The sequence below is a fragment of the Coenobita brevimanus genome, chromosome 37 (assembly GCF_032717465.1).
Source record: "Coenobita brevimanus isolate Jiangsu-jjx chromosome 37, ASM3271746v2, whole genome shotgun sequence".
In the NCBI taxonomy this organism is placed as follows: Eukaryota; Metazoa; Arthropoda; class Malacostraca; order Decapoda; family Coenobitidae; genus Coenobita; species Coenobita brevimanus.
In genome coordinates, this window is record NC_136990.1 from 5,831,180 (window position 1) to 5,840,955 (window position 9,776).

General features: G+C 41.4%; 1 pseudogene; it reads left to right on the forward strand.

Moving 5' to 3' along the window:
* Positions 1–8,506: 8,506 nt before the first annotated feature.
* Positions 8,507–9,061, forward strand: LOC145396402 (protein GVQW3 pseudogene; annotated as a pseudogene).
* The last annotated feature ends 715 nt before the right edge of the window (positions 9,062–9,776 follow it).

Here is a 9,776-nt window from a genome sequence, read left to right on the forward strand (position 1 = left end):
TGATTGCACTTGAAGGGACTTGGTAGTTTTTAAAGTACTTAGGGTCTAAGTACAAGTACAACCAAAATATTAAACTCCAAGTACAAGTACATGAAAAACAGTACTTAAGTCCAAGTACCAAATTGTACTTGGACTCAACCCTGTTGGTCGGACGTTTCTTGTTTGTATTTTTAGTTAGTTGTTTTTTGGGGAGGGACACTAACCCTTCGCCAACCTACTTGTTGACACGTAGGGAACTCGTGTTGGTTTATTATTTGGGTACCACACAGCGTAATAAAAGATTTCCTGGTTTATAAGAAATAATTTCGTTTGCCACGCATTGTTGAGCTACCCTGAAACAGAGTACCTCTACATTGAGTGAGTGGATGGTGGTGTCCCTACCGATGGCTATATTTATGTCCCTTAGTTTATGAAGACTCATGTTGGAAAAAAAAAAAAAATCTGAAATTAGCAAATTCAAACTAACATCATTGGATTCACTAACCATATAATTCGGGTAAGAATTATGCTAAAAAAAATTGATAATAATAATAATAATAATAATAAAAAATTAATATTACGAAAATTATTATTATAACAATAATAGCTAGAGCGCGGTCAAAGAGTGCATACCTCCGCCAGTACTATTGCCATTAAAAAGGATCCGGATTCGGATCCGTGGATATAGGATCCGGGTCCGGATCTGCCCCCAAATTTAATCAAATTTAATCTTTCGTGGTCCATGGCCCACACTTCCACAAAATTTCATAAAAATCCGTTCATAACTTTTTGAATAATCCCGGACCTGGATCCGTGGATATAGGATCCGGATCCACCCCAAAATTTCATCGATACTCTCTTGGTCCATTGCATCTTTCACCCAGATTTAGTTGAAATTCATCGAGAACTTTTGGAGACATTGTACGGGATACTCCGGATCCGGATCCGGCCCAAAATGTAATCATTTCTCTTTTGGGCAATGGCCCACCGTTCTACAAAATTTCATCAAAATCCTTTCATAACTTTTTGAGTACTGCTGCTAACAGACAGACAAACAAATAAACCAGTTCAGGGTATAACATAACTTCAATGGCGGAGGTAATAAAAATGCAGACTCTCATCAACACTTAAACATCAAGATCATTCAGTAATAATGATAGTAATGATGATAATAATAATAATAATAATAATAATAATAATAATAATTATAACAATAATAATAATAATAATAGTAATAATAATAATAATTATTATTATTAATATTACTATTAGTTATTACTATTATTATTATTATTATTATATTATTATAGTAGTAGTGCACTACACAACTCTACCATATCAACTGCTAAAATACTGAAGCTGCACCATAATCATTTTACACTATAAAGCTTGAAAGCAAATATAAACAGCTGTCATTCTTACGTTTAGAACTATCTATATATCTGTTGCCAGACGTCTTAATCCTGTATAGGGTGGCCACAAACAAATCGCCTCCACATCGCCTTGTCCCCCGCCATTTCACTGCCCTGCTCCCAATTCACACACCCCTCTCTCATATACCTTTCCACTCCATCCCTCCATCTCATCCTCGGCCATATAATTCGTTAGAGTTGGTATCACAATTCTGTCATGTAATAACTTTTTCACTTCCATGCTCACTTCCCTGTTTCTTATCACTGCTTTCAAGGAACCAGCAACCATCCTTCCTTGTTGTACCCTTTCAAGCACTTCACCCTCCAAACCTCCATCCTTACTCATCACACTACCCAAGTACTTAAACGTACTCACATTTTCCATTTCCTCACCATCCAACCTCACTGTACATTCACTGACTTCACCTCTCTCAAAGACCATCACTTTACTCTTCCCTACATTCACCTTTAGCTTCCGTTTCTTACACACTCTCCCAAACTCATCCACCAAGCCTTGCAGCTCCCCTTCGTCTTCACTTAACAACAGTGTCATCTGCAAACAACAGTACTGGGAGTTTCCAAACACTACCCTCTCTCATTAGGGCCACTCCAACATCCACTGCCCTACCTTGTACCTCTTTTATTACTCTATCAATGTACAGATCGAACAGCCATGGAGACATGACACATCCCTGTTACAACCCAACCTTCAAAGAGAAAAATTCACTCAGTTCACCATCCACATGCACTGCAGCCTTAGCACCATCGTACATACTCTTCACGGCATTCAACAGCTTCACATCTACTCCATATATTCTTAATACTTTCCACAATCCTTGTCTGTCCACCCTGTCATATGCTTTCTCCAAATCCATGAAGGCCACATACAATTTCTTTGCCTTCTCTAGAAACTTTTCCACTAAAGACCTAAGAACGAATATCTGATCTACACAACCTCTTCCCTTCCTAAAGCCTCCCTATCCTTCTCCAACTAATTCCTCTGTTATTTCCCTAACTCTGTCAATAAGTATCCTACCATACACTTTTCCTATTACACTAAGACGACAAATGCCCTTATGATTACCACACACTTCTTTTTTCCCCTTTTCCGTTATACAAGGGAAAAATAATACCTGACTTCCAATCCGCCGGGACTCTACCTTCCTCCCAGGCCAATCTGCACATCTTCTACATCCATTCTACTACTACCTCCCCCCCATGCTTCGGCATTTTACAACACACTCCATCAATTCCTGGGGCTTTCTTCAATTTGACTTTCTTCATTGCTTCCACAACTTCTGTCGTACCGATTTCTTCCTGTCTTCTCACCTCCGTTCTTCTCCCAGCCATTCCCCAGCCACTTATACTCGCATTACTTTCATTCTCTATGTTCAGCAATTCCTTAAAGTGTTCTCTCCATCTGCTCACTTTTTCTCCCTTCTCCACTAGTGATCTACCATTTTTGTCTTTCACTCCCCCAGTAACTTCACTGCCACCCTGTCTTACTCTCTTCACCTCTTTCCAGAACATTTTCTTACAGTCCCTCCACTTTACACTCAAATTCCTTCCAAATTCCTCATCCACTCTCTTCTTACTCTCTCTTACTAATCTTTTCACCTCTCTCTTCCTTTCTACATATAACTCCCTCTTCCGCCTCTCAACTTCTTCCACGCCCATATTTCTCATCCATCCATTGTATGTTTTCTTCTTTTGTGCCACAGCCTGTCTCACCTCTTCATTCCACCATGCTGTTCCTTGCACCCCCTTCCGTCTTCTCTTCACCCCACACACCACATCACATGCTGCACATATTTCCTCGTGAATATCTTTCACACACCATCCACGTCCTCCATCTGCTCCAATTCATATTTACCCAATCTTTCCTCCACTTCTCTCTTATATTCTGCCTTTTTCTTATCCTCTTGTAACCTTTTCACTCTCCTTACAATTACTCCTCCCTCCCATCCTTCCCTTCTTCTATTTTTCCATTGTACTTGGATCTTGATTCTGGCCACCGCCAAGTAGTGGTCGGAAAGTCCACTCCCCCAACCTCTATAAGCTCTTGCATCCATTACACATCTTCACATCCTTTCATCCACACATGCATAATCAATCAATGCCTTCCTTTCATTCAATTCATTACCCACTCTTCTCATCACTCGCCATGTATACCTGTGGATTATTTTGTACCTGAAGAGGGTATTGGCTATCACCAACCCCCTCCTGGCACAAATGTCCATGAAAGCACTGCCATTCTCATCTATCTCAGCAGGCACACCCCACTCACCAACTATTCCATCCACCTTCACATTCCCTACTTTACCATTCATATCACCGATCAAAAACACTCTTTCATTCCTTCCAAACTTTTCCATGCACACTTCCACATTTGTCCAGAACTCTTCTCTCATTCTGCTTGCACGATCTTGCATTGCCACATATATGCACACAATCGCCCACATTTGTATTCCAACTTTCAATCTTACCCACACAATCCTTGAGCCAACTGATCCATACTCTCTTATGTTCTTCCTCCATCTTTTACTCACGACAATACACACTCCTTCTTTTGCCCTCTCATTCTCACCTACTCCTGCACATATACCCCATCCATACTCTCATTCTCTCACACTCTCTCCTCTCCATTTAGTTTCAGTTACTCCACATACATCCACACTCGCACCTTCAAACACCTGGACAATCTCTCTCTCACCTCATCATTCGCACCCCTTACATTCCACGTCGCGATCCTTACCATGTTCTCTGTCCGGTCCTTGGTCGTCAACTTTTGGTCAGTCCTTGTCCGAGGCTTGTTGTTCGTCTTTTTGGTTAGCAGTTTTCCGGGGATGGGCACTAACCCTGCGCCAACCCTTTTAGTCACCTCATTCGACAAGCCGGGATACTGGTGGAGTATTCCTGAAAAAAACCCTACCCCCAGGGGGTAGAACTCGAGAATAAATAATCTGTCCTGTGTCCTCTACCCTCCTGATGGAACAATAAAGGAGTCACAATAAAGAAGTAAGTAATGGAAGGATGTATAATGTACAGCACAATTGACATCAAACACATGTACACTAGGGCGAATTGAAAATATAGGTAAAAAATCAAATCACGGATTTATTGGATGTAATACATACCAAAAGTTGTCAATGCTATTACTCATTAATGATATACAGTTTTATTGACATAGGACTAAATTTTCTGCCCTCTACCATCTGTTTTAAACCAACCTGTGACAAAATGACACAAATCCTTGGCATTCATTGTATTATATAGAATAATATACAATTATACATTATAATATGCAATATGCATATATACATGACCCAATATGTGCAGCTTGAGCCAGCAAGCACAACACTTACAACAAATCTGAAAAATTACTGTGTGGTGGATATTCACTCTTAGTGTTAAATGTTGGCATGATAGCTCGAGCATGAATTCTTGCTCGAATAAAGCCATCCCTTGCTTCTTGTCCAACAACAGCTATTGATGCTTCTTGTCCAACGACAGCAATTGATGCCTCTGTGACTGCCTTTACGCACCTTTCCACTGCTTGTGTATGATATGAAAAACATGGAATTTGTGGCAAGAGTTGTTTTGTTATGAACCACAATTTCCAGGTCAGCATCGGAGATTGATTTTGTAATTGGAGGTTCAGTCAGGTCACACTTCTGCCAGTCAGTCAAATCAACGTACTCCTCGGCATTTAGATCAAGAAGTGGTACTTGAAAACATCTGATACCACATTGACATGTCTTGGAGGCTCGAGCTCGCATAATTCGTCGAACGCTCAGCTCCTTAATATGTTGTCACTCTTCAGTTACCATGGTCAGCAAAATGTTCTCAGGGAGGCTAAAGTAGCTATTTCACCGAATCACAGGATCAGCTACAGCTTTCAGATCTTGCAACAGGTAGCATGACCTTTTAATCTGCATCCACGTGTGCTTAGAGCCATCCTTGCATGAAGGTTTGGACTTGATCGTGAGCCACACTGGAGTGTAAACCTTCAGAATGAATTCAGCAATTGTTTTGAGATTATCGCTCGGACTTTCTGTCGCAACATACAAACGCAGAACTCGATTGGCCAGTGTGACCCAGCGGGACATAGAGCTTTACTGGCTGACGATGCTTCAAAGAGACAGAGCAATTGCCAGTAATAACTTCTTGGCAAATATCCAGTAAATACTGCTGATCCGAACTCAGATCTTCAACATTGACATCAGGAAATTCACATGTTATTGGCTCAAAAGCTACAGTTGACATTTCCTTATAATTGCCAGTACACCAGTCCTGTATGAGACAGCCCTAGCATGTATTCAATATGGACGGTGGGTGTTAGCGCCGAAATGGTGACTTGTGGAGGTGTACGAAGACTACTGGGCCTTGGTATAGGCCACTGCCCCCGAGATATAGGCCCTGAAGCCTTTGTTCAGAGTCGGATACATAAAAAAAATATATCAAAAATAAAGAGCCCATTGACGTTGAGAAACTTTTTGATCCTGTCGTGCAACGATCCAGATGTTCGAACAATGACGTAGAGGAAGTGCATTTGCATGGAGAAGGCAAACAAACCACTCCATAGGACGTTTGACATGTTCTTCAGTCTTATAACACCGCCCTTCTTCACTGTGTTCACTGCAGTGTCATCACACCCAACTGCCACCAGCTTCTGAACTTCTATGCTATTTTCACCAAGAAAATGGATGATGGTCAGCATTATGCTCGCAGAACTGCCACTTTCATTTTTAATGTGACCGAGATAGTTGGAGCCAGGCTCCTGTACTAGTGATATATGTTCCTGTTTAGTCACTCTCTGGTGAGGTGTGCCATCAACTGTTTCGAGAGTCGGTGATTATCCTTTCTGCCATCAAAATACAGGCCCTGTATTTCAGCAGTAAGACTTGACACTTCAGCACGGATGGTTTCATGATATTTCTCCCATTCTAACTTTGCTTCTGTTGATGATATCAGTGCAGTCCTCAGATGTTACTATGCCATAGTCTTCTAAGACTGCAGAGGCGATCTCTGCCAGTGCTCTATCTGAAACTGCATGTTGCCCCGAAGCCCTCGCAATATTCTCCACCTGAACTGCTGTGATGCTGCTTGAGAAGTACATGCAGCAGTAGAGGGTGTAATGCTTGCGAAGTACACGCAACAGTAGCAGATAACATTTCAGTGTCACTATCTGTGCTTTCACCAGGTTCACCTTCTGTAGAGCTGCTAAAGCTGCTTTCATTTTTCTTTGATGTCAATGAACTGCCACTAACTTCAAGGTGATACTGGGCTAGCCTGTCTTGTTCCTTCAACTTTCTTCTCAGACACTCCTGTAACCTCTTTGTAGATATGCTGTCAAGTGGCCCTATCATTCTCTTGCGTGTGGTTCGTTGATCTTGAAGAAAAGACAGTTCAGAAATTGGAACTTTGCAAGACTTTGCACACGAACATGATTAATGGTTAGTACATTTGCATGCTGCAATGTCGAAAATCTTCCTGGCTTGCTCCTTGAACTCGGTGACTTTCTGTTCATTATGTTTATTTCTTTTTGGCATTGGGTATCTGACAAGTTTGAGATATTTATCGTGGTGATTTCGTACCAGGTGTATAATGCGGGTTGATGTCAAAGTAGGTATTGATGCTCGGGTCCAAAATTCTTTAATTTTGACAGCCAGGCCATCAGACACTTCTGCAACAGTTGGTTCTCTTTTTGAATTGCTCTTCAAATACAGTCTAACCTAGTGGTAGCCCATAAGCATGTCTTCAGTGGTTGGCAACCTGTGCAAGTTTATTCTATGAGGATTACCGAAAATTTGGCATGCAGAGGTTTTCTCGGATGATGCTCAGCCATCTTGTCACCATTCTTCAACACTCAAACTGCATAAGAAATGCAACAGAACATAGTAGGCTTAACAAACTGGAAGTATTATGTGCATTATATAATATATACACGCAGGTACTCATAAAACACTTGATAAGTATGTATCTGAAACTTTATTTGCCTTGTCGTCTAATATATTTGATATAACTTAACATGTCCGGGCATATAAAATGCAGTTTTGGTAGAGGGCAGAAAATGTTGGTTTTAGAATACCAAACTTTTATATGCAAGATATGTGGGACAAATGACAACTTTTGGGGGTATTACATGTCATAATTCAATTTTTTATTTTTCACTCCACCCTAGCTTACACCCCTTGCCCATCAGTATAGTACTGTTCACGGAGAACTTATGAACAACCTGTATTAAGAACACATCCATTAACAATTTGAACTTGGTAACATTATTTTTCAGTATTATTTTCTGTAGTTACGGATCCATCGTGGTCTGTAATTTCCCAGTTTATGAGGAGAGAACAACAACACTCCTGTCGAAGACTTGGCGACTTACCCTTATTCCAATACGCAATAACTTGAGCGTGACGTACTGCTTTTGATTTTATCCTTGCCTCTCTTCTGTTAGCGACTCTCGGTCTATCATTCGATTTTATCATGAAATGTTTTTTCTGGACATGTTTGCCTTTAAGTGATAATGCCGCAGTAAATGATTACTATTCCTTTGTCCCTGGGTTAATTTTGGAGTGGAGATGAGAGAAAACAAGCAGTCGGACATCCCGTAAAATTTTTACGCTGTTACTACAAGAAATTTCATGGTTTGTTGTTAAAAATGCCACTCATATAAGATAGGTAAAATGTTATGAATAAATAAAAGTCCTTCCACACAGAACCCGTTATTAATCAGAATAAAATCACCTGGTAACAGAGGAACTTGATGAGGACATTACTAGGAGTCAATGGGTTAGTGAAGGCTACATCTGACCCACCCAGTTCCACCAATCTCTTGTAAGTAGAAGAATATAGTCTGGTGGCAGCAAATAGGAAAGAGCCACACACTCCCTCTGGCTGTGTTAAGTTTATACGAGGTGTGACAAAAAAAAAAAATGGGACTTTGGCTGCTAATCACACAATTCATCAGCCACACAGTAATGAAGTACATCATAGTGTTGCCCAATATCTCAGCACTGTATGAGAAAAGCAGCACTTCAATTAACCTATTACCGGTATCTTTCTTTTCACAGGTGGTGTTGCAGCTCCTGTCAAGTGCCCTCTGTCACAGAATGGGCCTTGAGAAAAGGATTAACATCAAGTTCTTGTCAAACTTGGGAGAAACTCCAGCAGAAACCCTTGCCATGCTGAAGGCTTTGTACGAACAGAAAACAATGTCCTGTACATGTGTCTGTGAGTGGCACAAGAGGTTCAGGATGGGGCGGGGTGATGTGGAGGATGACCCAAAACCAGGACGTTCCTCAACAACAAGAAATGATGCCAACATCCAGAAGGTCAAGGAACTGGTATGGAGTGATCGCAGATTGACGATCAGAATGATGAATGAGCAGCTGGGATTGAATAAGGAGTCAGTGAGGTCCATCTTATTGGAAGATTTTGGCATGCGGAAGATTTGCGCAAAGTTGGTGCCCAAACTGCCCTCCGAGGACCAAAAGACCCGATGTGTGGATGTGTCACGGGACATTTTGGAGCATCACTCCTCCCCATCCTGTGCTTCTTGTGCCACTCATAGACATGTGTACGGGACACTGTTTTCTGTCCCCACACATCCTTCAACATGGCAAGGGTTTCTGCTGGAGTTTCTCCCAAGTTTGCCAAAAACCTGATGTTAATCCTTTGCTCAAGGCTCATTCTGTGACAAAGGGCACTTGACAGGAGCTACAAAACCACCTGTGAAAAGAAAGATATAGGTAAATTAAAGTGCTACTTTTCTCATACAGTGCTTAGATGTCAGGCAACACTACGATGTACTTCATTACTGTGTGGCTGATGAATTGTGTCATTAGCAGCCAGTATCTCGTTTCTTTTTTGTCACACCTCGTACACAGTGTAACTGGGTGTTTGGGGTGCCTGGTGATCTAGAGGGCTAAGGCTTAATTCAGAGTGAAAATTACATGTTGTGGACACTAGTTACATACTCCATATGGGATACTGGAAGTTATTCAGTCATACAGAGCCAAGACAGAATTCTGAAGCGGCAGGTACTGGTGACCATCGTCCACTCACTTGATGTAGTGCTGCCTATTTCATATATAGGTGATTGTACATTGAGTGACAAGCCTGATGGTTTCCTGTAATCCAGAAGGTCATTCACAGTGTTGGATGTAATCATATTACCAGATAATGGCGTGATGTGGAGCCTACTATGTTGCCTCTTCTAACTGGTAGAGAGACAGAAATGCAACGTCCATCCTGGTACCAAACCTCCACACCCTATCCTTTGCCTTACCACAGTAAGGCACTGTCCCCTGCAAGAGAACATTGATGCACTGCACTAGCCACCCCGGCAGGGATGATTGCTTGCCCATGGTTGATGCATCT